General features: G+C 55.4%; 9 non-coding genes across 9 annotated transcripts; all 9 read right to left on the bottom strand.

Moving 5' to 3' along the window:
- Positions 1–2,466: 2,466 nt before the first annotated feature.
- Positions 2,467–2,585, bottom strand: LOC138565638 (5S ribosomal RNA). Its single transcript, XR_011301470.1, has one exon. It is a non-coding gene; the product is annotated as a 5S ribosomal RNA (ribosomal RNA).
- A 2,185-nt stretch (positions 2,586–4,770) lies between these two features.
- LOC138565625 (5S ribosomal RNA) lies at positions 4,771–4,889 on the bottom strand. The gene has a single exon (XR_011301458.1). It is a non-coding gene; the product is annotated as a 5S ribosomal RNA (ribosomal RNA).
- Positions 4,890–7,744: 2,855 nt separating this feature from the next.
- On the bottom strand, positions 7,745–7,863 carry LOC138565614 (5S ribosomal RNA). Its single transcript, XR_011301447.1, has one exon. It is a non-coding gene; the product is annotated as a 5S ribosomal RNA (ribosomal RNA).
- A 2,185-nt stretch (positions 7,864–10,048) lies between these two features.
- On the bottom strand, positions 10,049–10,167 carry LOC138565602 (5S ribosomal RNA). The gene has a single exon (XR_011301436.1). It is a non-coding gene; the product is annotated as a 5S ribosomal RNA (ribosomal RNA).
- Positions 10,168–13,021: 2,854 nt separating this feature from the next.
- On the bottom strand, positions 13,022–13,140 carry LOC138565590 (5S ribosomal RNA). Its single transcript, XR_011301425.1, has one exon. It is a non-coding gene; the product is annotated as a 5S ribosomal RNA (ribosomal RNA).
- A 2,185-nt stretch (positions 13,141–15,325) lies between these two features.
- LOC138565578 (5S ribosomal RNA) lies at positions 15,326–15,444 on the bottom strand. The gene has a single exon (XR_011301414.1). It is a non-coding gene; the product is annotated as a 5S ribosomal RNA (ribosomal RNA).
- A 2,185-nt stretch (positions 15,445–17,629) lies between these two features.
- On the bottom strand, positions 17,630–17,748 carry LOC138565567 (5S ribosomal RNA). Its single transcript, XR_011301408.1, has one exon. It is a non-coding gene; the product is annotated as a 5S ribosomal RNA (ribosomal RNA).
- A 2,180-nt stretch (positions 17,749–19,928) lies between these two features.
- On the bottom strand, positions 19,929–20,047 carry LOC138565556 (5S ribosomal RNA). The gene has a single exon (XR_011301398.1). It is a non-coding gene; the product is annotated as a 5S ribosomal RNA (ribosomal RNA).
- A 2,185-nt stretch (positions 20,048–22,232) lies between these two features.
- Positions 22,233–22,351, bottom strand: LOC138565545 (5S ribosomal RNA). The gene has a single exon (XR_011301388.1). It is a non-coding gene; the product is annotated as a 5S ribosomal RNA (ribosomal RNA).
- Between the last annotated feature and the right edge of the window lie 2,718 nt (positions 22,352–25,069).

Raw genomic sequence — 25,069 nt, 5'->3', positions numbered from 1 at the left:
CTGCTCTAAGAGTCAGCCGATTCCGAGCCTCTTGTGCTGTGTCGGCTCTGAAGTCCACACCCCTCTTGCAATGCTGAACGCTGTCCTCTGCAGTGTGCTGCTGCTCTTTTTTTGCCTCAAGCTCAGGAGCCACAGCTGCCGGCTTGGAAAAGCAACGAGCAGCTTCATGCACCCACTTTTGAAATACCCGCTTGCCTATTCATGTTTGCAAAGAAACTGCCTGTAAATTCAGCTCAAGCCACACTAGCACTCACTCTACCAAGCGTCAGTTCCTTACAAAAATAAAAATAAATCTCTAAAAGAAAGAAATAAACACACACACACACACACAATTTTCCTGCTGGGGTCTCCTCGACTCTTTGGAAGGCAGAGGTCGACGTGGGTTAAGGCCCTTCCTTACCTTCTCTGCTGGTGGTCTACGAGTGCAGGAAAGAAGCAGGCCCAGTAACAGCAACCGAGGCCCCCAGCCCAGCCCAGCCCATGCAGGGAACACCTGAAGGCTGACTCTCTAACCCAGTGCTGCTCCAAGTTGGTTTGGCAAAAGTTTGCAAAGAAGCTGCCTGTAAATTCAGCTCAAGCCACACTAGCACTCACCCAAGCGTCGGGTCCTTATAAAAAGGAAAAAAAGCACCTCTAAAAAATAAGAAATAAACACACACACAATTTTCCTGCTCCGGTCTCCTCGACTCCTTGGAAGGCAGAGGGCGATGTTGGTTGCGGCCCTTACCTTCTCCGGCTGGTGGCCTACAAGTGCAGGAAAGAAGCAGGCCCAGTAACAGCAACTGAGGCCCCCAACCCAGCACAGCCCAGGCAGGCATCAGCTGAAGGCTGATTCTCTAACCCAGTGGTGCTCCAAGTTGGTTTGGCAAACGTTTGCAAAGAAGCCGCCCGTAAATTCAGATCAAACCACACTAGCACTCACCCAAGCGTCGGTTCCTTATAAAAAGGGGGAAAAAAGCACCTCTAAAAAATAAGAAATAAACACACACACAATTTTCCTGCTCCGGTCTCCTCGACTCCTTGGAAGGCAAAGGGCGATGTTGGTTGAGGCCCTTACCTTCTCCGGCTGGTGGCCTACAAGTTCAGGAAAGAAGCAGGCCCAGTAACAGCAACTGAGGCCCCCAGCCCAGCCTAGCCCATGCAGGGAACACCTGAAGGCTGACTCTCTAACCCAGTGCTGCTCCAAGTTGGTTTGGCAAATGTTTGCAAAGAAGCTGCCTGTAAATTCAGCTCAAGCCACACTAGCACTCACCCAAGCGTCGGTTCCTTATAAAAAGGAAAAAAAAGCACCTCTAAAAAATAAGAAATAAACACACACCCAATTTTCCTGCTCCAGTCTCCTCGACCCCTTGGAAGGCAGAGGGCGATGTTGGTTGCAGCCCTTACCTTCTCCGGCTGGTGGCCTACAAGTGCAGGAAAGAAGCAGGCCCAGTAACAGCAACTGAGGCCCCCAACCCAGCACAGCGCAGGCAGGCATCAGCTGAAGGCTGATTCTCTACCCCATTGGTGCTCCAAGTTGGTTTGGCAAACGTTTGCAAAGAAGCCGCCCGTAAATTCAGATCAAACCACACTAGCACTCACCCAAGCGTCGGGAAGGCGGAGGGCAATGTCAGCTGAGGGCCTCACCTTCTCCGGCGGGTGGCCTACACGTCCAGGAAAGAAGCAAGCCCAGGAACAGCAGCTGAGGCCCCCAGCCCAGCCCAGCCCAGCCCAGCCCAGCCCAGCCCTGCCCAGGTCAGGCATCAGCTGAAGGCCGACTCCCTGCACATGGGAAGGACCGAGGCCAGACCCTGGGCTCCTGGGCTCCTGGGCCCCTAGGCTGAAGGCTCGCCTCGGCTCGACCAGCGCTCGATCAGGCTCGATCAGGCGAGATTATTAGGTAGCATGGGGCCCAGCTGGGACTTCTAGGAAGCTTAGGGTGACCGCCACTTCTTCCCCATCCAGAGGCCTGGCTATGGAGACGAGAGGCATGATGTGGCCTCCCTTCCTGCCTCTTGAAGGCCCCTCTCCCCCCGTGAGCAGTTCCCGCTCCAAGTGTCCCCCTGTCTCCCAAGGTGCACTCTACCTCTAGACCCCACATATGCAGATGAGACCCATCCACTTCCCTCCACTAGCTGTAGGGGGCCTTGCGTGTCCACGTTTCAATGGCAGGGAAAGGGCCCACTCGAGAGAAAACAGAAAGACGCTGAAGGAGCTTTGGCAGGGACACGAGCTGCTCTTTTTTGCTCCATCCGAGCCGACAAGCTGCCGTCGATTCAGCCTCCCGCTGCTGGAGTGTGCTGCTCCAAGTTAGTTTGGCGAAAACGTGTTCGCTACTGACGGGGGTCTGTATTGGAGCAAGGGCTGCTGGCTGCCCCTTTGCCTTTTTCACGCGCTGTGTTTGTTAAAATTAAAAGGAGAATGGAGGAAAATGATAGCTCAAGGCGGAGAAGACGAACGCCACCTATCGGGGACAGAGTAGCAAAATGCCTACAGCACCTGGTATTCCCAGGCGGTCTCCCATCCAAGTACTAACCAGGCCCGACCCTGCTTAGCTTCCGAGATCGGACGAGATCGGGCGCATTCAGGGTGGTATGGCCGTAGGCGAGGAGTGCGCCGATTCCGAGCCTCTTGTGCTGTGTCAGCTCGGCATCCACCCCCCTCTTGCAATGCTGAACGCTGTCCTCGGCAGTGTGTTTCTGCTCTAAGAGTGTGCCGATTCCGAGCCTCTTGTGCTGTGTCGGCTCTGACGTCCCCACCCCTCTTGCAATGCTGAACGCTGTCCTCGGCAGTGTGTTTCTGCACTAAGAGTCAGCCGATTCCGAGCCTCTTGTGCTGTGTCGGCTGTGACGTCCCCACCCCTCTTGCAATGCTGAACGCTGTCCTCGGCAGTGTGTTTCTGCACTAAGAGTCAGCCGATTCCGAGCCTCTTGTGCTGTGTCGGCTCTGACGTCCACACCCCTCTTGCAATGCTGAACGCTGTCCTCGGCAGTGTGTTTCTGCTCTAAGAGTCAGCCGATTCCGAGCCTCTTGTGCTGTGTCGGCTCTGAAGTCCACACCCCTCTTGCAATGCTGAACGCTGTCCTCTGCAGTGTGCTGCTGCTCTTTTTTTGCCTCAAGCTCAGGAGCCACAGCTGCCGGCTTGGAAAAGCAACGAGCAGCTTCATGCACCCACTTTTGAAATACCCGCTTGCCTATTCATGTTTGCAAAGAAACTGCCTGTAAATTCAGCTCAAGCCACACTAGCACTCACTCTACCAAGCGTCAGTTCCTTACAAAAATAAAAATAAATCTCTAAAAGAAAGAAATAAACACACACACACACACACAATTTTCCTGCTGGGGTCTCCTCGACTCTTTGGAAGGCAGAGGTCGACGTGGGTTAAGGCCCTTCCTTACCTTCTCTGCTGGTGGTCTACGAGTGCAGGAAAGAAGCAGGCCCAGTAACAGCAACCGAGGCCCCCAGCCCAGCCCAGCCCATGCAGGGAACACCTGAAGGCTGACTCTCTAACCCAGTGCTGCTCCAAGTTGGTTTGGCAAAAGTTTGCAAAGAAGCTGCCTGTAAATTCAGCTCAAGCCACACTAGCACTCACCCAAGCGTCGGGTCCTTATAAAAAGGAAAAAAAGCACCTCTAAAAAATAAGAAATAAACACACACACAATTTTCCTGCTCCGGTCTCCTCGACTCCTTGGAAGGCAGAGGGCGATGTTGGTTGCGGCCCTTACCTTCTCCGGCTGGTGGCCTACAAGTGCAGGAAAGAAGCAGGCCCAGTAACAGCAACTGAGGCCCCCAACCCAGCACAGCGCAGGCAGGCATCAGCTGAAGGCTGATTCTCTACCCCATTGGTGCTCCAAGTTGGTTTGGCAAACGTTTGCAAAGAAGCCGCCCGTAAATTCAGATCAAACCACACTAGCACTCACCCAAGCGTCGGGAAGGCGGAGGGCAATGTCAGCTGAGGGCCTCACCTTCTCCGGCGGGTGGCCTACACGTCCAGGAAAGAAGCAAGCCCAGGAACAGCAGCTGAGGCCCCCAGCCCAGCCCAGCCCAGCCCAGCCCAGCCCTGCCCAGGTCAGGCATCAGCTGAAGGCCGACTCCCTGCACATGGGAAGGACCGAGGCCAGACCCTGGGCTCCTGGGCTCCTGGGCCCCTAGGCTGAAGGCTCGACCAGCGCTCGATCAGGCTCGATCAGGCGAGATTATTAGGTAGCATGGGGCCCAGCTGGGACTTCTAGGAAGCTTAGGGTGACCGCCACTTCTTCCCCATCCAGAGGCCTGGCTATGGAGACGAGAGGCATGATGTGGCCTCCCTTCCTGCCTCTTGAAGGCCCCTCTCCCCCCGTGAGCAGTTCCCGCTCCAAGTGTCCCCCTGTCTCCCAAGGTGCACTCTACCTCTAGACCCCACATATGCAGATGAGACCCATCCACTTCCCTCCACTAGCTGTAGGGGGCCTTGCGTGTCCACGTTTCAATGGCAGGGAAAGGGCCCACTCGAGAGAAAACAGAAAGACGCTGAAGGAGCTTTGGCAGGGACACGAGCTGCTCTTTTTTGCTCCATCCGAGCCGACAAGCTGCCGTCGATTCAGCCTCCCGCTGCTGGAGTGTGCTGCTCCAAGTTAGTTTGGCGAAAACGTGTTCGCTACTGACGGGGGTCTGTATTGGAGCAAGGGCTGCTGGCTGCCCCTTTGCCTTTTTCACGCGCTGTGTTTGTTAAAATTAAAAGGAGAATGGAGGAAAATGATAGCTCAAGGCGGAGAAGACGAACGCCACCTATCGGGGACAGAGTAGCAAAATGCCTACAGCACCTGGTATTCCCAGGCGGTCTCCCATCCAAGTACTAACCAGGCCCGACCCTGCTTAGCTTCCGAGATCGGACGAGATCGGGCGCATTCAGGGTGGTATGGCCGTAGGCGAGGAGTGCGCCGATTCCGAGCCTCTTGTGCTGTGTCGGCTCTGACGTCCCCACCCCTCTTGCAATGCTGAACGCTGTCCTCGGCAGTGTGTTTCTGCACTAAGAGTCAGCCGATTCCGAGCCTCTTGTGCTGTGTCGGCTGTGACGTCCCCACCCCTCTTGCAATGCTGAACGCTGTCCTCGGCAGTGTGTTTCTGCACTAAGAGTCAGCCGATTCCGAGCCTCTTGTGCTGTGTCGGCTGTGACGTCCCCACCCCTCTTGCAATGCTGAACGCTGTCCTCGGCAGTGTGTTTCTGCACTAAGAGTCAGCCGATTCCGAGCCTCTTGTGCTGTGTCGGCTCTGACGTCCACACCCCTCTTGCAATGCTGAACGCTGTCCTCGGCAGTGTGTTTCTGCTCTAAGAGTCAGCCGATTCCGAGCCTCTTGTGCTGTGTCGGCTCTGAAGTCCACACCCCTCTTGCAATGCTGAACGCTGTCCTCTGCAGTGTGCTGCTGCTCTTTTTTTGCCTCAAGCTCAGGAGCCACAGCTGCCGGCTTGGAAAAGCAACGAGCAGCTTCATGCACCCACTTTTGAAATACCCGCTTGCCTATTCATGTTTGCAAAGAAACTGCCTGTAAATTCAGCTCAAGCCACACTAGCACTCACTCTACCAAGCGTCAGTTCCTTACAAAAATAAAAATAAATCTCTAAAAGAAAGAAATAAACACACACACACACACACAATTTTCCTGCTGGGGTCTCCTCGACTCTTTGGAAGGCAGAGGTCGACGTGGGTTAAGGCCCTTCCTTACCTTCTCTGCTGGTGGTCTACGAGTGCAGGAAAGAAGCAGGCCCAGTAACAGCAACCGAGGCCCCCAGCCCAGCCCAGCCCATGCAGGGAACACCTGAAGGCTGACTCTCTAACCCAGTGCTGCTCCAAGTTGGTTTGGCAAAAGTTTGCAAAGAAGCTGCCTGTAAATTCAGCTCAAGCCACACTAGCACTCACCCAAGCGTCGGGTCCTTATAAAAAGGAAAAAAAGCACCTCTAAAAAATAAGAAATAAACACACACACAATTTTCCTGCTCCGGTCTCCTCGACTCCTTGGAAGGCAGAGGGCGATGTTGGTTGCGGCCCTTACCTTCTCCGGCTGGTGGCCTACAAGTGCAGGAAAGAAGCAGGCCCAGTAACAGCAACTGAGGCCCCCAACCCAGCACAGCCCAGGCAGGCATCAGCTGAAGGCTGATTCTCTAACCCAGTGGTGCTCCAAGTTGGTTTGGCAAACGTTTGCAAAGAAGCCGCCCGTAAATTCAGATCAAACCACACTAGCACTCACCCAAGCGTCGGTTCCTTATAAAAAGGGGGAAAAAAGCACCTCTAAAAAATAAGAAATAAACACACACACAATTTTCCTGCTCCGGTCTCCTCGACTCCTTGGAAGGCAAAGGGCGATGTTGGTTGAGGCCCTTACCTTCTCCGGCTGGTGGCCTACAAGTTCAGGAAAGAAGCAGGCCCAGTAACAGCAACTGAGGCCCCCAGCCCAGCCTAGCCCATGCAGGGAACACCTGAAGGCTGACTCTCTAACCCAGTGCTGCTCCAAGTTGGTTTGGCAAATGTTTGCAAAGAAGCTGCCTGTAAATTCAGCTCAAGCCACACTAGCACTCACCCAAGCGTCGGTTCCTTATAAAAAGGAAAAAAAAGCACCTCTAAAAAATAAGAAATAAACACACACCCAATTTTCCTGCTCCAGTCTCCTCGACCCCTTGGAAGGCAGAGGGCGATGTTGGTTGCAGCCCTTACCTTCTCCGGCTGGTGGCCTACAAGTGCAGGAAAGAAGCAGGCCCAGTAACAGCAACTGAGGCCCCCAACCCAGCACAGCGCAGGCAGGCATCAGCTGAAGGCTGATTCTCTACCCCATTGGTGCTCCAAGTTGGTTTGGCAAACGTTTGCAAAGAAGCCGCCCGTAAATTCAGATCAAACCACACTAGCACTCACCCAAGCGTCGGGAAGGCGGAGGGCAATGTCAGCTGAGGGCCTCACCTTCTCCGGCGGGTGGCCTACACGTCCAGGAAAGAAGCAAGCCCAGGAACAGCAGCTGAGGCCCCCAGCCCAGCCCAGCCCAGCCCAGCCCAGCCCTGCCCAGGTCAGGCATCAGCTGAAGGCCGACTCCCTGCACATGGGAAGGACCGAGGCCAGACCCTGGGCTCCTGGGCTCCTGGGCCCCTAGGCTGAAGGCTCGCCTCGGCTCGACCAGCGCTCGATCAGGCTCGATCAGGCGAGATTATTAGGTAGCATGGGGCCCAGCTGGGACTTCTAGGAAGCTTAGGGTGACCGCCACTTCTTCCCCATCCAGAGGCCTGGCTATGGAGACGAGAGGCATGATGTGGCCTCCCTTCCTGCCTCTTGAAGGCCCCTCTCCCCCCGTGAGCAGTTCCCGCTCCAAGTGTCCCCCTGTCTCCCAAGGTGCACTCTACCTCTAGACCCCACATATGCAGATGAGACCCATCCACTTCCCTCCACTAGCTGTAGGGGGCCTTGCGTGTCCACGTTTCAATGGCAGGGAAAGGGCCCACTCGAGAGAAAACAGAAAGACGCTGAAGGAGCTTTGGCAGGGACACGAGCTGCTCTTTTTTGCTCCATCCGAGCCGACAAGCTGCCGTCGATTCAGCCTCCCGCTGCTGGAGTGTGCTGCTCCAAGTTAGTTTGGCGAAAACGTGTTCGCTACTGACGGGGGTCTGTATTGGAGCAAGGGCTGCTGGCTGCCCCTTTGCCTTTTTCACGCGCTGTGTTTGTTAAAATTAAAAGGAGAATGGAGGAAAATGATAGCTCAAGGCGGAGAAGACGAACGCCACCTATCGGGGACAGAGTAGCAAAATGCCTACAGCACCTGGTATTCCCAGGCGGTCTCCCATCCAAGTACTAACCAGGCCCGACCCTGCTTAGCTTCCGAGATCGGACGAGATCGGGCGCATTCAGGGTGGTATGGCCGTAGGCGAGGAGTGCGCCGATTCCGAGCCTCTTGTGCTGTGTCAGCTCGGCATCCACCCCCCTCTTGCAATGCTGAACGCTGTCCTCGGCAGTGTGTTTCTGCTCTAAGAGTGTGCCGATTCCGAGCCTCTTGTGCTGTGTCGGCTCTGACGTCCCCACCCCTCTTGCAATGCTGAACGCTGTCCTCGGCAGTGTGTTTCTGCACTAAGAGTCAGCCGATTCCGAGCCTCTTGTGCTGTGTCGGCTGTGACGTCCCCACCCCTCTTGCAATGCTGAACGCTGTCCTCGGCAGTGTGTTTCTGCACTAAGAGTCAGCCGATTCCGAGCCTCTTGTGCTGTGTCGGCTCTGACGTCCACACCCCTCTTGCAATGCTGAACGCTGTCCTCGGCAGTGTGTTTCTGCTCTAAGAGTCAGCCGATTCCGAGCCTCTTGTGCTGTGTCGGCTCTGAAGTCCACACCCCTCTTGCAATGCTGAACGCTGTCCTCTGCAGTGTGCTGCTGCTCTTTTTTTGCCTCAAGCTCAGGAGCCACAGCTGCCGGCTTGGAAAAGCAACGAGCAGCTTCATGCACCCACTTTTGAAATACCCGCTTGCCTATTCATGTTTGCAAAGAAACTGCCTGTAAATTCAGCTCAAGCCACACTAGCACTCACTCTACCAAGCGTCAGTTCCTTACAAAAATAAAAATAAATCTCTAAAAGAAAGAAATAAACACACACACACACACACAATTTTCCTGCTGGGGTCTCCTCGACTCTTTGGAAGGCAGAGGTCGACGTGGGTTAAGGCCCTTCCTTACCTTCTCTGCTGGTGGTCTACGAGTGCAGGAAAGAAGCAGGCCCAGTAACAGCAACCGAGGCCCCCAGCCCAGCCCAGCCCATGCAGGGAACACCTGAAGGCTGACTCTCTAACCCAGTGCTGCTCCAAGTTGGTTTGGCAAAAGTTTGCAAAGAAGCTGCCTGTAAATTCAGCTCAAGCCACACTAGCACTCACCCAAGCGTCGGGTCCTTATAAAAAGGAAAAAAAGCACCTCTAAAAAATAAGAAATAAACACACACACAATTTTCCTGCTCCGGTCTCCTCGACTCCTTGGAAGGCAGAGGGCGATGTTGGTTGCGGCCCTTACCTTCTCCGGCTGGTGGCCTACAAGTGCAGGAAAGAAGCAGGCCCAGTAACAGCAACTGAGGCCCCCAACCCAGCACAGCGCAGGCAGGCATCAGCTGAAGGCTGATTCTCTACCCCATTGGTGCTCCAAGTTGGTTTGGCAAACGTTTGCAAAGAAGCCGCCCGTAAATTCAGATCAAACCACACTAGCACTCACCCAAGCGTCGGGAAGGCGGAGGGCAATGTCAGCTGAGGGCCTCACCTTCTCCGGCGGGTGGCCTACACGTCCAGGAAAGAAGCAAGCCCAGGAACAGCAGCTGAGGCCCCCAGCCCAGCCCAGCCCAGCCCAGCCCAGCCCTGCCCAGGTCAGGCATCAGCTGAAGGCCGACTCCCTGCACATGGGAAGGACCGAGGCCAGACCCTGGGCTCCTGGGCTCCTGGGCCCCTAGGCTGAAGGCTCGACCAGCGCTCGATCAGGCTCGATCAGGCGAGATTATTAGGTAGCATGGGGCCCAGCTGGGACTTCTAGGAAGCTTAGGGTGACCGCCACTTCTTCCCCATCCAGAGGCCTGGCTATGGAGACGAGAGGCATGATGTGGCCTCCCTTCCTGCCTCTTGAAGGCCCCTCTCCCCCCGTGAGCAGTTCCCGCTCCAAGTGTCCCCCTGTCTCCCAAGGTGCACTCTACCTCTAGACCCCACATATGCAGATGAGACCCATCCACTTCCCTCCACTAGCTGTAGGGGGCCTTGCGTGTCCACGTTTCAATGGCAGGGAAAGGGCCCACTCGAGAGAAAACAGAAAGACGCTGAAGGAGCTTTGGCAGGGACACGAGCTGCTCTTTTTTGCTCCATCCGAGCCGACAAGCTGCCGTCGATTCAGCCTCCCGCTGCTGGAGTGTGCTGCTCCAAGTTAGTTTGGCGAAAACGTGTTCGCTACTGACGGGGGTCTGTATTGGAGCAAGGGCTGCTGGCTGCCCCTTTGCCTTTTTCACGCGCTGTGTTTGTTAAAATTAAAAGGAGAATGGAGGAAAATGATAGCTCAAGGCGGAGAAGACGAACGCCACCTATCGGGGACAGAGTAGCAAAATGCCTACAGCACCTGGTATTCCCAGGCGGTCTCCCATCCAAGTACTAACCAGGCCCGACCCTGCTTAGCTTCCGAGATCGGACGAGATCGGGCGCATTCAGGGTGGTATGGCCGTAGGCGAGGAGTGCGCCGATTCCGAGCCTCTTGTGCTGTGTCAGCTCGGCATCCACCCCCCTCTTGCAATGCTGAACGCTGTCCTCGGCAGTGTGTTTCTGCTCTAAGAGTGTGCCGATTCCGAGCCTCTTGTGCTGTGTCGGCTCTGACGTCCCCACCCCTCTTGCAATGCTGAACGCTGTCCTCGGCAGTGTGTTTCTGCACTAAGAGTCAGCCGATTCCGAGCCTCTTGTGCTGTGTCGGCTGTGACGTCCCCACCCCTCTTGCAATGCTGAACGCTGTCCTCGGCAGTGTGTTTCTGCACTAAGAGTCAGCCGATTCCGAGCCTCTTGTGCTGTGTCGGCTCTGACGTCCACACCCCTCTTGCAATGCTGAACGCTGTCCTCGGCAGTGTGTTTCTGCTCTAAGAGTCAGCCGATTCCGAGCCTCTTGTGCTGTGTCGGCTCTGAAGTCCACACCCCTCTTGCAATGCTGAACGCTGTCCTCTGCAGTGTGCTGCTGCTCTTTTTTTGCCTCAAGCTCAGGAGCCACAGCTGCCGGCTTGGAAAAGCAACGAGCAGCTTCATGCACCCACTTTTGAAATACCCGCTTGCCTATTCATGTTTGCAAAGAAACTGCCTGTAAATTCAGCTCAAGCCACACTAGCACTCACTCTACCAAGCGTCAGTTCCTTACAAAAATAAAAATAAATCTCTAAAAGAAAGAAATAAACACACACACACACACACAATTTTCCTGCTGGGGTCTCCTCGACTCTTTGGAAGGCAGAGGTCGACGTGGGTTAAGGCCCTTCCTTACCTTCTCTGCTGGTGGTCTACGAGTGCAGGAAAGAAGCAGGCCCAGTAACAGCAACCGAGGCCCCCAGCCCAGCCCAGCCCATGCAGGGAACACCTGAAGGCTGACTCTCTAACCCAGTGCTGCTCCAAGTTGGTTTGGCAAAAGTTTGCAAAGAAGCTGCCTGTAAATTCAGCTCAAGCCACACTAGCACTCACCCAAGCGTCGGGTCCTTATAAAAAGGAAAAAAAGCACCTCTAAAAAATAAGAAATAAACACACACACAATTTTCCTGCTCCGGTCTCCTCGACTCCTTGGAAGGCAGAGGGCGATGTTGGTTGCGGCCCTTACCTTCTCCGGCTGGTGGCCTACAAGTGCAGGAAAGAAGCAGGCCCAGTAACAGCAACTGAGGCCCCCAACCCAGCACAGCCCAGGCAGGCATCAGCTGAAGGCTGATTCTCTAACCCAGTGGTGCTCCAAGTTGGTTTGGCAAACGTTTGCAAAGAAGCCGCCCGTAAATTCAGATCAAACCACACTAGCACTCACCCAAGCGTCGGTTCCTTATAAAAAGGGGGAAAAAAGCACCTCTAAAAAATAAGAAATAAACACACACACAATTTTCCTGCTCCGGTCTCCTCGACTCCTTGGAAGGCAAAGGGCGATGTTGGTTGAGGCCCTTACCTTCTCCGGCTGGTGGCCTACAAGTTCAGGAAAGAAGCAGGCCCAGTAACAGCAACTGAGGCCCCCAGCCCAGCCTAGCCCATGCAGGGAACACCTGAAGGCTGACTCTCTAACCCAGTGCTGCTCCAAGTTGGTTTGGCAAATGTTTGCAAAGAAGCTGCCTGTAAATTCAGCTCAAGCCACACTAGCACTCACCCAAGCGTCGGTTCCTTATAAAAAGGAAAAAAAAGCACCTCTAAAAAATAAGAAATAAACACACACCCAATTTTCCTGCTCCAGTCTCCTCGACCCCTTGGAAGGCAGAGGGCGATGTTGGTTGCAGCCCTTACCTTCTCCGGCTGGTGGCCTACAAGTGCAGGAAAGAAGCAGGCCCAGTAACAGCAACTGAGGCCCCCAACCCAGCACAGCGCAGGCAGGCATCAGCTGAAGGCTGATTCTCTACCCCATTGGTGCTCCAAGTTGGTTTGGCAAACGTTTGCAAAGAAGCCGCCCGTAAATTCAGATCAAACCACACTAGCACTCACCCAAGCGTCGGGAAGGCGGAGGGCAATGTCAGCTGAGGGCCTCACCTTCTCCGGCGGGTGGCCTACACGTCCAGGAAAGAAGCAAGCCCAGGAACAGCAGCTGAGGCCCCCAGCCCAGCCCAGCCCAGCCCAGCCCAGCCCTGCCCAGGTCAGGCATCAGCTGAAGGCCGACTCCCTGCACATGGGAAGGACCGAGGCCAGACCCTGGGCTCCTGGGCTCCTGGGCCCCTAGGCTGAAGGCTCGCCTCGGCTCGACCAGCGCTCGATCAGGCTCGATCAGGCGAGATTATTAGGTAGCATGGGGCCCAGCTGGGACTTCTAGGAAGCTTAGGGTGACCGCCACTTCTTCCCCATCCAGAGGCCTGGCTATGGAGACGAGAGGCATGATGTGGCCTCCCTTCCTGCCTCTTGAAGGCCCCTCTCCCCCCGTGAGCAGTTCCCGCTCCAAGTGTCCCCCTGTCTCCCAAGGTGCACTCTACCTCTAGACCCCACATATGCAGATGAGACCCATCCACTTCCCTCCACTAGCTGTAGGGGGCCTTGCGTGTCCACGTTTCAATGGCAGGGAAAGGGCCCACTCGAGAGAAAACAGAAAGACGCTGAAGGAGCTTTGGCAGGGACACGAGCTGCTCTTTTTTGCTCCATCCGAGCCGACAAGCTGCCGTCGATTCAGCCTCCCGCTGCTGGAGTGTGCTGCTCCAAGTTAGTTTGGCGAAAACGTGTTCGCTACTGACGGGGGTCTGTATTGGAGCAAGGGCTGCTGGCTGCCCCTTTGCCTTTTTCACGCGCTGTGTTTGTTAAAATTAAAAGGAGAATGGAGGAAAATGATAGCTCAAGGCGGAGAAGACGAACGCCACCTATCGGGGACAGAGTAGCAAAATGCCTACAGCACCTGGTATTCCCAGGCGGTCTCCCATCCAAGTACTAACCAGGCCCGACCCTGCTTAGCTTCCGAGATCGGACGAGATCGGGCGCATTCAGGGTGGTATGGCCGTAGGCGAGGAGTGCGCCGATTCCGAGCCTCTTGTGCTGTGTCAGCTCGGCATCCACCCCCCTCTTGCAATGCTGAACGCTGTCCTCGGCAGTGTGTTTCTGCTCTAAGAGTGTGCCGATTCCGAGCCTCTTGTGCTGTGTCGGCTCTGACGTCCCCACCCCTCTTGCAATGCTGAACGCTGTCCTCGGCAGTGTGTTTCTGCACTAAGAGTCAGCCGATTCCGAGCCTCTTGTGCTGTGTCGGCTGTGACGTCCCCACCCCTCTTGCAATGCTGAACGCTGTCCTCGGCAGTGTGTTTCTGCACTAAGAGTCAGCCGATTCCGAGCCTCTTGTGCTGTGTCGGCTCTGACGTCCACACCCCTCTTGCAATGCTGAACGCTGTCCTCGGCAGTGTGTTTCTGCTCTAAGAGTCAGCCGATTCCGAGCCTCTTGTGCTGTGTCGGCTCTGAAGTCCACACCCCTCTTGCAATGCTGAACGCTGTCCTCTGCAGTGTGCTGCTGCTCTTTTTTTGCCTCAAGCTCAGGAGCCACAGCTGCCGGCTTGGAAAAGCAACGAGCAGCTTCATGCACCCACTTTTGAAATACCCGCTTGCCTATTCATGTTTGCAAAGAAACTGCCTGTAAATTCAGCTCAAGCCACACTAGCACTCACTCTACCAAGCGTCAGTTCCTTACAAAAATAAAAATAAATCTCTAAAAGAAAGAAATAAACACACACACACACACACAATTTTCCTGCTGGGGTCTCCTCGACTCTTTGGAAGGCAGAGGTCGACGTGGGTTAAGGCCCTTCCTTACCTTCTCTGCTGGTGGTCTACGAGTGCAGGAAAGAAGCAGGCCCAGTAACAGCAACCGAGGCCCCCAGCCCAGCCCAGCCCATGCAGGGAACACCTGAAGGCTGACTCTCTAACCCAGTGCTGCTCCAAGTTGGTTTGGCAAAAGTTTGCAAAGAAGCTGCCTGTAAATTCAGCTCAAGCCACACTAGCACTCACCCAAGCGTCGGGTCCTTATAAAAAGGAAAAAAAGCACCTCTAAAAAATAAGAAATAAACACACACACAATTTTCCTGCTCCGGTCTCCTCGACTCCTTGGAAGGCAGAGGGCGATGTTGGTTGCGGCCCTTACCTTCTCCGGCTGGTGGCCTACAAGTGCAGGAAAGAAGCAGGCCCAGTAACAGCAACTGAGGCCCCCAACCCAGCACAGCGCAGGCAGGCATCAGCTGAAGGCTGATTCTCTACCCCATTGGTGCTCCAAGTTGGTTTGGCAAACGTTTGCAAAGAAGCCGCCCGTAAATTCAGATCAAACCACACTAGCACTCACCCAAGCGTCGGGAAGGCGGAGGGCAATGTCAGCTGAGGGCCTCACCTTCTCCGGCGGGTGGCCTACACGTCCAGGAAAGAAGCAAGCCCAGGAACAGCAGCTGAGGCCCCCAGCCCAGCCCAGCCCAGCCCAGCCCAGCCCTGCCCAGGTCAGGCATCAGCTGAAGGCCGACTCCCTGCACATGGGAAGGACCGAGGCCAGACCCTGGGCTCCTGGGCTCCTGGGCCCCTAGGCTGAAGGCTCGACCAGCGCTCGATCAGGCTCGATCAGGCGAGATTATTAGGTAGCATGGGGCCCAGCTGGGACTTCTAGGAAGCTTAGGGTGACCGCCACTTCTTCCCCATCCAGAGGCCTGGCTATGGAGACGAGAGGCATGATGTGGCCTCCCTTCCTGCCTCTTGAAGGCCCCTCTCCCCCCGTGAGCAGTTCCCGCTCCAAGTGTCCCCCTGTCTCCCAAGGTGCACTCTACCTCTAGACCCCACATATGCAGATGAGACCCATCCACTTCCCTCCACTAGCTGTAGGGGGCCTTGCGTGTCCACGTTTCAATGGCAGGGAAAGGGCCCACTCGAGAGAAAACAGAAAGACGCTGAAGGAGCTTTGGCAGGGACACGAGCTGCTCTTTTTTGCTCCATCCGAGCCGACAAGCTGCCGTCGATTCAGCCTCCCGCTGCTGGAGTGTGCTGCTCCAAGTTAGTTTGGCGAAAACGTGTTCGCTACTGACGGGGGTCTGTATTGGAGCAAGGGCTGCTGGCTGCCCCTTTGCCTTTTTCACGCGCTGTGTTTGTTAAAATTAAAAGGAGAATGGAGGAAAATGATAGCTCAAGGCGGAGAAGACGAACGCCACCTATCGGGGACAGAGTAGCAAAATGCCTACAGCACCTGGTATTCCCAGGCGGTCTCCCATCCAAGTACTAACCAGGCCCGACCCTGCTTAGCTTCCGAGATCGGACGAGATCGGGCGCATTCAGGGTGGTATGGCCGTAGGCGAGGAGTGCGCCGATTCCGAGCCTCTTGTGCTGTGTCAGCTCGGCATCCACCCCCCTCTTGCAATGCTGAACGCTGTCCTCGGCAGTGTGTTTCTGCTCTAAGAGTGTGCCGATTCCGAGCCTCTTGTGCTGTGTCGGCTCTGACGTCCCCACCCCTCTTGCAATGCTGAACGCTGTCCTCGGCAGTGTGTTTCTGCACTAAGAGTCAGCCGATTCCGAGCCTCTTGTGCTGTGTCGGCTGTGACGTCCCCACCCCTCTTGCAATGCTGAACGCTGTCCTCGGCAGTGTGTTTCTGCACTAAGAGTCAGCCGATTCCGAGCCTCTTGTGCTGTGTCGGCTCTGACGTCCACACCCCTCTTGCAATGCTGAACGCTGTCCTCGGCAGTGTGTTTCTGCTCTAAGAGTCAGCCGATTCCGAGCCTCTTGTGCTGTGTCGGCTCTGAAGTCCACACCCCTCTTGCAATGCTGAACGCTGTCCTCTGCAGTGTGCTGCTGCTCTTTTTTTGCCTCAAGCTCAGGAGCCACAGCTGCCGGCTTGGAAAAGCAACGAGCAGCTTCATGCACCCACTTTTGAAATACCCGCTTGCCTATTCATGTTTGCAAAGAAACTGCCTGTAAATTCAGCTCAAGCCACACTAGCACTCACTCTACCAAGCGTCAGTTCCTTACAAAAATAAAAATAAATCTCTAAAAGAAAGAAATAAACACACACACACACACACAATTTTCCTGCTGGGGTCTCCTCGACTCTTTGGAAGGCAGAGGTCGACGTGGGTTAAGGCCCTTCCTTACCTTCTCTGCTGGTGGTCTACGAGTGCAGGAAAGAAGCAGGCCCAGTAACAGCAACCGAGGCCCCCAGCCCAGCCCAGCCCATGCAGGGAACACCTGAAGGCTGACTCTCTAACCCAGTGCTGCTCCAAGTTGGTTTGGCAAAAGTTTGCAAAGAAGCTGCCTGTAAATTCAGCTCAAGCCACACTAGCACTCACCCAAGCGTCGGGTCCTTATAAAAAGGAAAAAAAGCACCTCTAAAAAATAAGAAATAAACACACACACAATTTTCCTGCTCCGGTCTCCTCGACTCCTTGGAAGGCAGAGGGCGATGTTGGTTGCGGCCCTTACCTTCTCCGGCTGGTGGCCTACAAGTGCAGGAAAGAAGCAGGCCCAGTAACAGCAACTGAGGCCCCCAACCCAGCACAGCGCAGGCAGGCATCAGCTGAAGGCTGATTCTCTACCCCATTGGTGCTCCAAGTTGGTTTGGCAAACGTTTGCAAAGAAGCCGCCCGTAAATTCAGATCAAACCACACTAGCACTCACCCAAGCGTCGGGAAGGCGGAGGGCAATGTCAGCTGAGGGCCTCACCTTCTCCGGCGGGTGGCCTACACGTCCAGGAAAGAAGCAAGCCCAGGAACAGCAGCTGAGGCCCCCAGCCCAGCCCAGCCCAGCCCAGCCCAGCCCTGCCCAGGTCAGGCATCAGCTGAAGGCCGACTCCCTGCACATGGGAAGGACCGAGGCCAGACCCTGGGCTCCTGGGCTCCTGGGCCCCTAGGCTGAAGGCTCGACCAGCGCTCGATCAGGCTCGATCAGGCGAGATTATTAGGTAGCATGGGGCCCAGCTGGGACTTCTAGGAAGCTTAGGGTGACCGCCACTTCTTCCCCATCCAGAGGCCTGGCTATGGAGACGAGAGGCATGATGTGGCCTCCCTTCCTGCCTCTTGAAGGCCCCTCTCCCCCCGTGAGCAGTTCCCGCTCCAAGTGTCCCCCTGTCTCCCAAGGTGCACTCTACCTCTAGACCCCACATATGCAGATGAGACCCATCCACTTCCCTCCACTAGCTGTAGGGGGCCTTGCGTGTCCACGTTTCAATGGCAGGGAAAGGGCCCACTCGAGAGAAAACAGAAAGACGCTGAAGGAGCTTTGGCAGGGACACGAGCTGCTCTTTTTTGCTCCATCCGAGCCGACAAGCTGCCGTCGATTCAGCCTCCCGCTGCTGGAGTGTGCTGCTCCAAGTTAGTTTGGCGAAAACGTGTTCGCTACTGACGGGGGTCTGTATTGGAGCAAGGGCTGCTGGCTGCCCCTTTGCCTTTTTCACGCGCTGTGTTTGTTAAAATTAAAAGGAGAATGGAGGAAAATGATAGCTCAAGGCGGAGAAGACGAACGCCACCTATCGGGGACAGAGTAGCAAAATGCCTACAGCACCTGGTATTCCCAGGCGGTCTCCCATCCAAGTACTAACCAGGCCCGACCCTGCTTAGCTTCCGAGATCGGACGAGATCGGGCGCATTCAGGGTGGTATGGCCGTAGGCGAGGAGTGCGCCGATTCCGAGCCTCTTGTGCTGTGTCAGCTCGGCATCCACCCCCCTCTTGCAATGCTGAACGCTGTCCTCGGCAGTGTGTTTCTGCTCTAAGAGTGTGCCGATTCCGAGCCTCTTGTGCTGTGTCGGCTCTGACGTCCCCACCCCTCTTGCAATGCTGAACGCTGTCCTCGGCAGTGTGTTTCTGCACTAAGAGTCAGCCGATTCCGAGCCTCTTGTGCTGTGTCGGCTGTGACGTCCCCACCCCTCTTGCAATGCTGAACGCTGTCCTCGGCAGTGTGTTTCTGCACTAAGAGTCAGCCGATTCCGAGCCTCTTGTGCTGTGTCGGCTCTGACGTCCACACCCCTCTTGCAATGCTGAACGCTGTCCTCGGCAGTGTGTTTCTGCTCTAAGAGTCAGCCGATTCCGAGCCTCTTGTGCTGTGTCGGCTCTGAAGTCCACACCCCTCTTGCAATGCTGAACGCTGTCCTCTGCAGTGTGCTGCTGCTCTTTTTTTGCCTCAAGCTCAGGAGCCACAGCTGCCGGCTTGGAAAAGCAACGAGCAGCTTCATGCACCCACTTTTGAAATACCCGCTTGCCTATTCATGTTTGCAAAGAAACTGCCTGTAAATTCAGCTCAAGCCACACTAGCACTCACTCTACCAAGCGTCAGTTCCTTACAAAAATAAAAATAAATCTCTAAAAGAAAGAAATAAACACACACACACACACACAATTTTCCTGCTGGGGTCTCCTCGACTCTTTGGAAGGCAGAGGTCGACGTGGGTTAAGGCCCTTCCTTACCTTCTCTGCTGGTGGTCTACGAGTGCAGGAAAGAAGCAGGCCCAGTAACAGCAACCGAGGCCCCCAGCCCAGCCCAGCCCATGCAGGGAACACCTGAAGGCTGACTCTCTAACCCAGTGCTGCTCCAAGTTGGTTTGGCAAAAGTTTGCAAAGAAGCTGCCTGTAAATTCAGCTCAAGCCACACTAGCACTCACCCAAGCGTCGGGTCCTTATAAAAAGGAAAAAAAGCACCTCTAAAAAATAAGAAATAAACACACACACAATTTTCCTGCTCCGGTCTCCTCGACTCCTTGGAAGGCAGAGGGCGATGTTGGTTGCGGCCCTTACCTTCTCCGGCTGGTGGCCTACAAGTGCAGGAAAGAAGCAGGCCCAGTAACAGCAACTGAGGCCCCCAACCCAGCACAGCGCAGGCAGGCATCAGCTGAAGGCTGATTCTCTACCCCATTGGTGCTCCAAGTTGGTTTGGCAAACGTTTGCAAAGAAGCCGCCCGTAAATTCAGATCAAACCACACTAGCACTCACCCAAGCGTCGGGAAGGCGGAGGGCAATGTCAGCTGAGGGCCTCACCTTCTCCGGCGGGTGGCCTACACGTCCAGGAAAGAAGCAAGCCCAGGAACAGCAGCTGAGGCCCCCAGCCCAGCCCAGCCCAGCCCAGCCCTGCCCAGGTCAGGCATCAGCTGAAGGCCGACTCCCTGCACATGGGAAGGACCGAGGCCAGACCCTGGGCTCCTGGGCTCCTGGGCCCCTAGGCTGAAGGCTCGACCAGCGCTCGATCAGGCTCGATCAGGCGAGATTATTAGGTAGCATGGGGCCCAGCTGGGACTTCTAGGAAGCTTAGGGTGACCGCCACTTCTTCCCCATCCAGAGGCCTGGCTATGGAGACGAGAGGCATGATGTGGCCTCCCTTCCTGCCTCTTGAAGGCCCCTCTCCCCCCGTGAGCAGTTCCCGCTCCAAGTGTCCCCCTGTCTCCCAAGGTGCACTCTACCTCTAGACCCCACATATGCAGATGAGACCCATCCACTTCCCTCCACTAGCTGTAGGGGGCCTTGCGTGTCCACGTTTCAATGGCAGGGAAAGGGCCCACTCGAGAGAAAACAGAAAGACGCTGAAGGAGCTTTGGCAGGGACACGAGCTGCTCTTTTTTGCTCCATCCGAGCCGACAAGCTGCCGTCGATTCAGCCTCCCGCTGCTGGAGTGTGCTGCTCCAAGTTAGTTTGGCGAAAACGTGTTCGCTACTGACGGGGGTCTGTATTGGAGCAAGGGCTGCTGGCTGCCCCTTTGCCTTTTTCACGCGCTGTGTTTGTTAAAATTAAAAGGAGAATGGAGGAAAATGATAGCTCAAGGCGGAGAAGACGAACGCCACCTATCGGGGACAGAGTAGCAAAATGCCTACAGCACCTGGTATTCCCAGGCGGTCTCCCATCCAAGTACTAACCAGGCCCGACCCTGCTTAGCTTCCGAGATCGGACGAGATCGGGCGCATTCAGGGTGGTATGGCCGTAGGCGAGGAGTGCGCCGATTCCGAGCCTCTTGTGCTGTGTCAGCTCGGCATCCACCCCCCTCTTGCAATGCTGAACGCTGTCCTCGGCAGTGTGTTTCTGCTCTAAGAGTGTGCCGATTCCGAGCCTCTTGTGCTGTGTCGGCTCTGACGTCCCCACCCCTCTTGCAATGCTGAACGCTGTCCTCGGCAGTGTGTTTCTGCACTAAGAGTCAGCCGATTCCGAGCCTCTTGTGCTGTGTCGGCTGTGACGTCCCCACCCCTCTTGCAATGCTGAACGCTGTCCTCGGCAGTGTGTTTCTGCACTAAGAGTCAGCCGATTCCGAGCCTCTTGTGCTGTGTCGGCTCTGACGTCCACACCCCTCTTGCAATGCTGAACGCTGTCCTCGGCAGTGTGTTTCTGCTCTAAGAGTCAGCCGATTCCGAGCCTCTTGTGCTGTGTCGGCTCTGAAGTCCACACCCCTCTTGCAATGCTGAACGCTGTCCTCTGCAGTGTGCTGCTGCTCTTTTTTTGCCTCAAGCTCAGGAGCCACAGCTGCCGGCTTGGAAAAGCAACGAGCAGCTTCATGCACCCACTTTTGAAATACCCGCTTGCCTATTCATGTTTGCAAAGAAACTGCCTGTAAATTCAGCTCAAGCCACACTAGCACTCACTCTACCAAGCGTCAGTTCCTTACAAAAATAAAAATAAATCTCTAAAAGAAAGAAATAAACACACACACACACACACAATTTTCCTGCTGGGGTCTCCTCGACTCTTTGGAAGGCAGAGGTCGACGTGGGTTAAGGCCCTTCCTTACCTTCTCTGCTGGTGGTCTACGAGTGCAGGAAAGAAGCAGGCCCAGTAACAGCAACCGAGGCCCCCAGCCCAGCCCAGCCCATGCAGGGAACACCTGAAGGCTGACTCTCTAACCCAGTGCTGCTCCAAGTTGGTTTGGCAAAAGTTTGCAAAGAAGCTGCCTGTAAATTCAGCTCAAGCCACACTAGCACTCACCCAAGCGTCGGGTCCTTATAAAAAGGAAAAAAAGCACCTCTAAAAAATAAGAAATAAACACACACACAATTTTCCTGCTCCGGTCTCCTCGACTCCTTGGAAGGCAGAGGGCGATGTTGGTTGCGGCCCTTACCTTCTCCGGCTGGTGGCCTACAAGTGCAGGAAAGAAGCAGGCCCAGTAACAGCAACTGAGGCCCCCAACCCAGCACAGCGCAGGCAGGCATCAGCTGAAGGCTGATTCTCTACCCCATTGGTGCTCCAAGTTGGTTTGGCAAACGTTTGCAAAGAAGCCGCCCGTAAATTCAGATCAAACCACACTAGCACTCACCCAAGCGTCGGGAAGGCGGAGGGCAATGTCAGCTGAGGGCCTCACCTTCTCCGGCGGGTGGCCTACACGTCCAGGAAAGAAGCAAGCCCAGGAACAGCAGCTGAGGCCCCCAGCCCAGCCCAGCCCAGCCCAGCCCAGCCCTGCCCAGGTCAGGCATCAGCTGAAGGCCGACTCCCTGCACATGGGAAGGACCGAGGCCAGACCCTGGGCTCCTGGGCTCCTGGGCCCCTAGGCTGAAGGCTCGACCAGCGCTCGATCAGGCTCGATCAGGCGAGATTATTAGGTAGCATGGGGCCCAGCTGGGACTTCTAGGAAGCTTAGGGTGACCGCCACTTCTTCCCCATCCAGAGGCCTGGCTATGGAGACGAGAGGCATGATGTGGCCTCCCTTCCTGCCTCTTGAAGGCCCCTCTCCCCCCGTGAGCAGTTCCCGCTCCAAGTGTCCCCCTGTCTCCCAAGGTGCACTCTACCTCTAGACCCCACATATGCAGATGAGACCCATCCACTTCCCTCCACTAGCTGTAGGGGGCCTTGCGTGTCCACGTTTCAATGGCAGGGAAAGGGCCCACTCGAGAGAAAACAGAAAGACGCTGAAGGAGCTTTGGCAGGGACACGAGCTGCTCTTTTTTGCTCCATCCGAGCCGACAAGCTGCCGTCGATTCAGCCTCCCGCTGCTGGAGTGTGCTGCTCCAAGTTAGTTTGGCGAAAACGTGTTCGCTACTGACGGGGGTCTGTATTGGAGCAAGGGCTGCTGGCTGCCCCTTTGCCTTTTTCACGCGCTGTGTTTGTTAAAATTAAAAGGAGAATGGAGGAAAATGATAGCTCAAGGCGGAGAAGACGAACGCCACCTATCGGGGACAGAGTAGCAAAATGCCTACAGCACCTGGTATTCCCAGGCGGTCTCCCATCCAAGTACTAACCAGGCCCGACCCTGCTTAGCTTCCGAGATCGGACGAGATCGGGCGCATTCAGGGTGGTATGGCCGTAGGCGAGGAGTGCGCCGATTCCGAGCCTCTTGTGCTGTGTCAGCTCGGCATCCACCCCCCTCTTGCAATGCTGAACGCTGTCCTCGGCAGTGTGTTTCTGCTCTAAGAGTGTGCCGATTCCGAGCCTCTTGTGCTGTGTCGGCTCTGACGTCCCCACCCCTCTTGCAATGCTGAACGCTGTCCTCGGCAGTGTGTTTCTGCACTAAGAGTCAGCCGATTCCGAGCCTCTTGTGCTGTGTCGGCTCTGACGTCCACACCCCTCTTGCAATGCTGAACGCTGTCCTCGGCAGTGTGTTTCTGCTCTAAGAGTCAGCCGATTCCGAGCCTCTTGTGCTGTGTCGGCTCTGAAGTCCACACCCCTCTTGCAATGCTGAACGCTGTCCTCTGCAGTGTGCTGCTGCTCTTTTTTTGCCTCAAGCTCAGGAGCCACAGCTGCCGGCTTGGAAAAGCAACGAGCAGCTTCATGCACCCACTTTTGAAATACCCGCTTGCCTATTCATGTTTGCAAAGAAACTGCCTGTAAATTCAGCTCAAGCCACACTAGCACTCACTCTACCAAGCGTCAGTTCCTTACAAAAATAAAAATAAATCTCTAAAAGAAAGAAATAAACACACACACACACACACAATTTTCCTGCTGGGGTCTCCTCGACTCTTTGGAAGGCAGAGGTCGACGTGGGTTAAGGCCCTTCCTTACCTTCTCTGCTGGTGGTCTACGAGTGCAGGAAAGAAGCAGGCCCAGTAACAGCAACCGAGGCCCCCAGCCCAGCCCAGCCCATGCAGGGAACACCTGAAGGCTGACTCTCTAACCCAGTGCTGCTCCAAGTTGGTTTGGCAAAAGTTTGCAAAGAAGCTGCCTGTAAATTCAGCTCAAGCCACACTAGCACTCACCCAAGCGTCGGGTCCTTATAAAAAGGAAAAAAAGCACCTCTAAAAAATAAGAAATAAACACACACACAATTTTCCTGCTCCGGTCTCCTCGACTCCTTGGAAGGCAGAGGGCGATGTTGGTTGCGGCCCTTACCTTCTCCGGCTGGTGGCCTACAAGTGCAGGAAAGAAGCAGGCCCAGTAACAGCAACTGAGGCCCCCAACCCAGCACAGCCCAGGCAGGCATCAGCTGAAGGCTGATTCTCTAACCCAGTGGTGCTCCAAGTTGGTTTGGCAAACGTTTGCAAAGAAGCCGCCCGTAAATTCAGATCAAACCACACTAGCACTCACCCAAGCGTCGGTTCCTTATAAAAAGGGGGAAAAAAGCACCTCTAAAAAATAAGAAATAAACACACACACAATTTTCCTGCTCCGGTCTCCTCGACTCCTTGGAAGGCAAAGGGCGATGTTGGTTGAGGCCCTTACCTTCTCCGGCTGGTGGCCTACAAGTTCAGGAAAGAAGCAGGCCCAGTAACAGCAACTGAGGCCCCCAGCCCAGCCTAGCCCATGCAGGGAACACCTGAAGGCTGACTCTCTAACCCAGTGCTGCTCCAAGTTGGTTTGGCAAATGTTTGCAAAGAAGCTGCCTGTAAATTCAGCTCAAGCCACACTAGCACTCACCCAAGCGTCGGTTCCTTATAAAAAGGAAAAAAAAGCACCTCTAAAAAATAAGAAATAAACACACACCCAATTTTCCTGCTCCAGTCTCCTCGACCCCTTGGAAGGCAGAGGGCGATGTTGGTTGCAGCCCTTACCTTCTCCGGCTGGTGGCCTACAAGTGCAGGAAAGAAGCAGGCCCAGTAACAGCAACTGAGGCCCCCAACCCAGCACAGCGCAGGCAGGCATCAGCTGAAGGCTGATTCTCTACCCCATTGGTGCTCCAAGTTGGTTTGGCAAACGTTTGCAAAGAAGCCGCCCGTAAATTCAGATCAAACCACACTAGCACTCACCCAAGCGTCGGGAAGGCGGAGGGCAATGTCAGCTGAGGGCCTCACCTTCTCCGGCGGGTGGCCTACACGTCCAGGAAAGAAGCAAGCCCAGGAACAGCAGCTGAGGCCCCCAGCCCAGCCCAGCCCAGCCCAGCCCAGCCCAGCCCTGCCCAGGTCAGGCATCAGCTGAAGGCCGACTCCCTGCACATGGGAAGGACCGAGGCCAGACCCTGGGCTCCTGGGCTCCTGGGCCCCTAGGCTGAAGGCTCGCCTCGGCTCGACCAGCGCTCGATCAGGCTCGATCAGGCGAGATTATTAGGTAGCATGGGGCCCAGCTGGGACTTCTAGGAAGCTTAGGGTGACCGCCACTTCTTCCCCATCCAGAGGCCTGGCTATGGAGACGAGAGGCATGATGTGGCCTCCCTTCCTGCCTCTTGAAGGCCCCTCTCCCCCCGTGAGCAGTTCCCGCTCCAAGTGTCCCCCTGTCTCCCAAGGTGCACTCTACCTCTAGACCCCACATATGCAGATGAGACCCATCCACTTCCCTCCACTAGCTGTAGGGGGCCTTGCGTGTCCACGTTTCAATGGCAGGGAAAGGGCCCACTCGAGAGAAAACAGAAAGACGCTGAAGGAGCTTTGGCAGGGACACGAGCTGCTCTTTTTTGCTCCATCCGAGCCGACAAGCTGCCGTCGATTCAGCCTCCCGCTGCTGGAGTGTGCTGCTCCAAGTTAGTTTGGCGAAAACGTGTTCGCTACTGACGGGGGTCTGTATTGGAGCAAGGGCTGCTGGCTGCCCCTTTGCCTTTTTCACGCGCTGTGTTTGTTAAAATTAAAAGGAGAATGGAGGAAAATGATAGCTCAAGGC

Source organism: Ambystoma mexicanum, chromosome 1q (genome assembly GCF_040938575.1).
Source record: "Ambystoma mexicanum isolate Mex_15411 chromosome 1q, UKY_AmexF1_1, whole genome shotgun sequence".
Classification (NCBI taxonomy): domain Eukaryota; kingdom Metazoa; phylum Chordata; class Amphibia; order Caudata; family Ambystomatidae; genus Ambystoma; species Ambystoma mexicanum.
The sequence above is the reverse complement of the archived record's forward strand: the minus strand, read 5'-3'. Positions and strand labels throughout refer to the sequence as shown.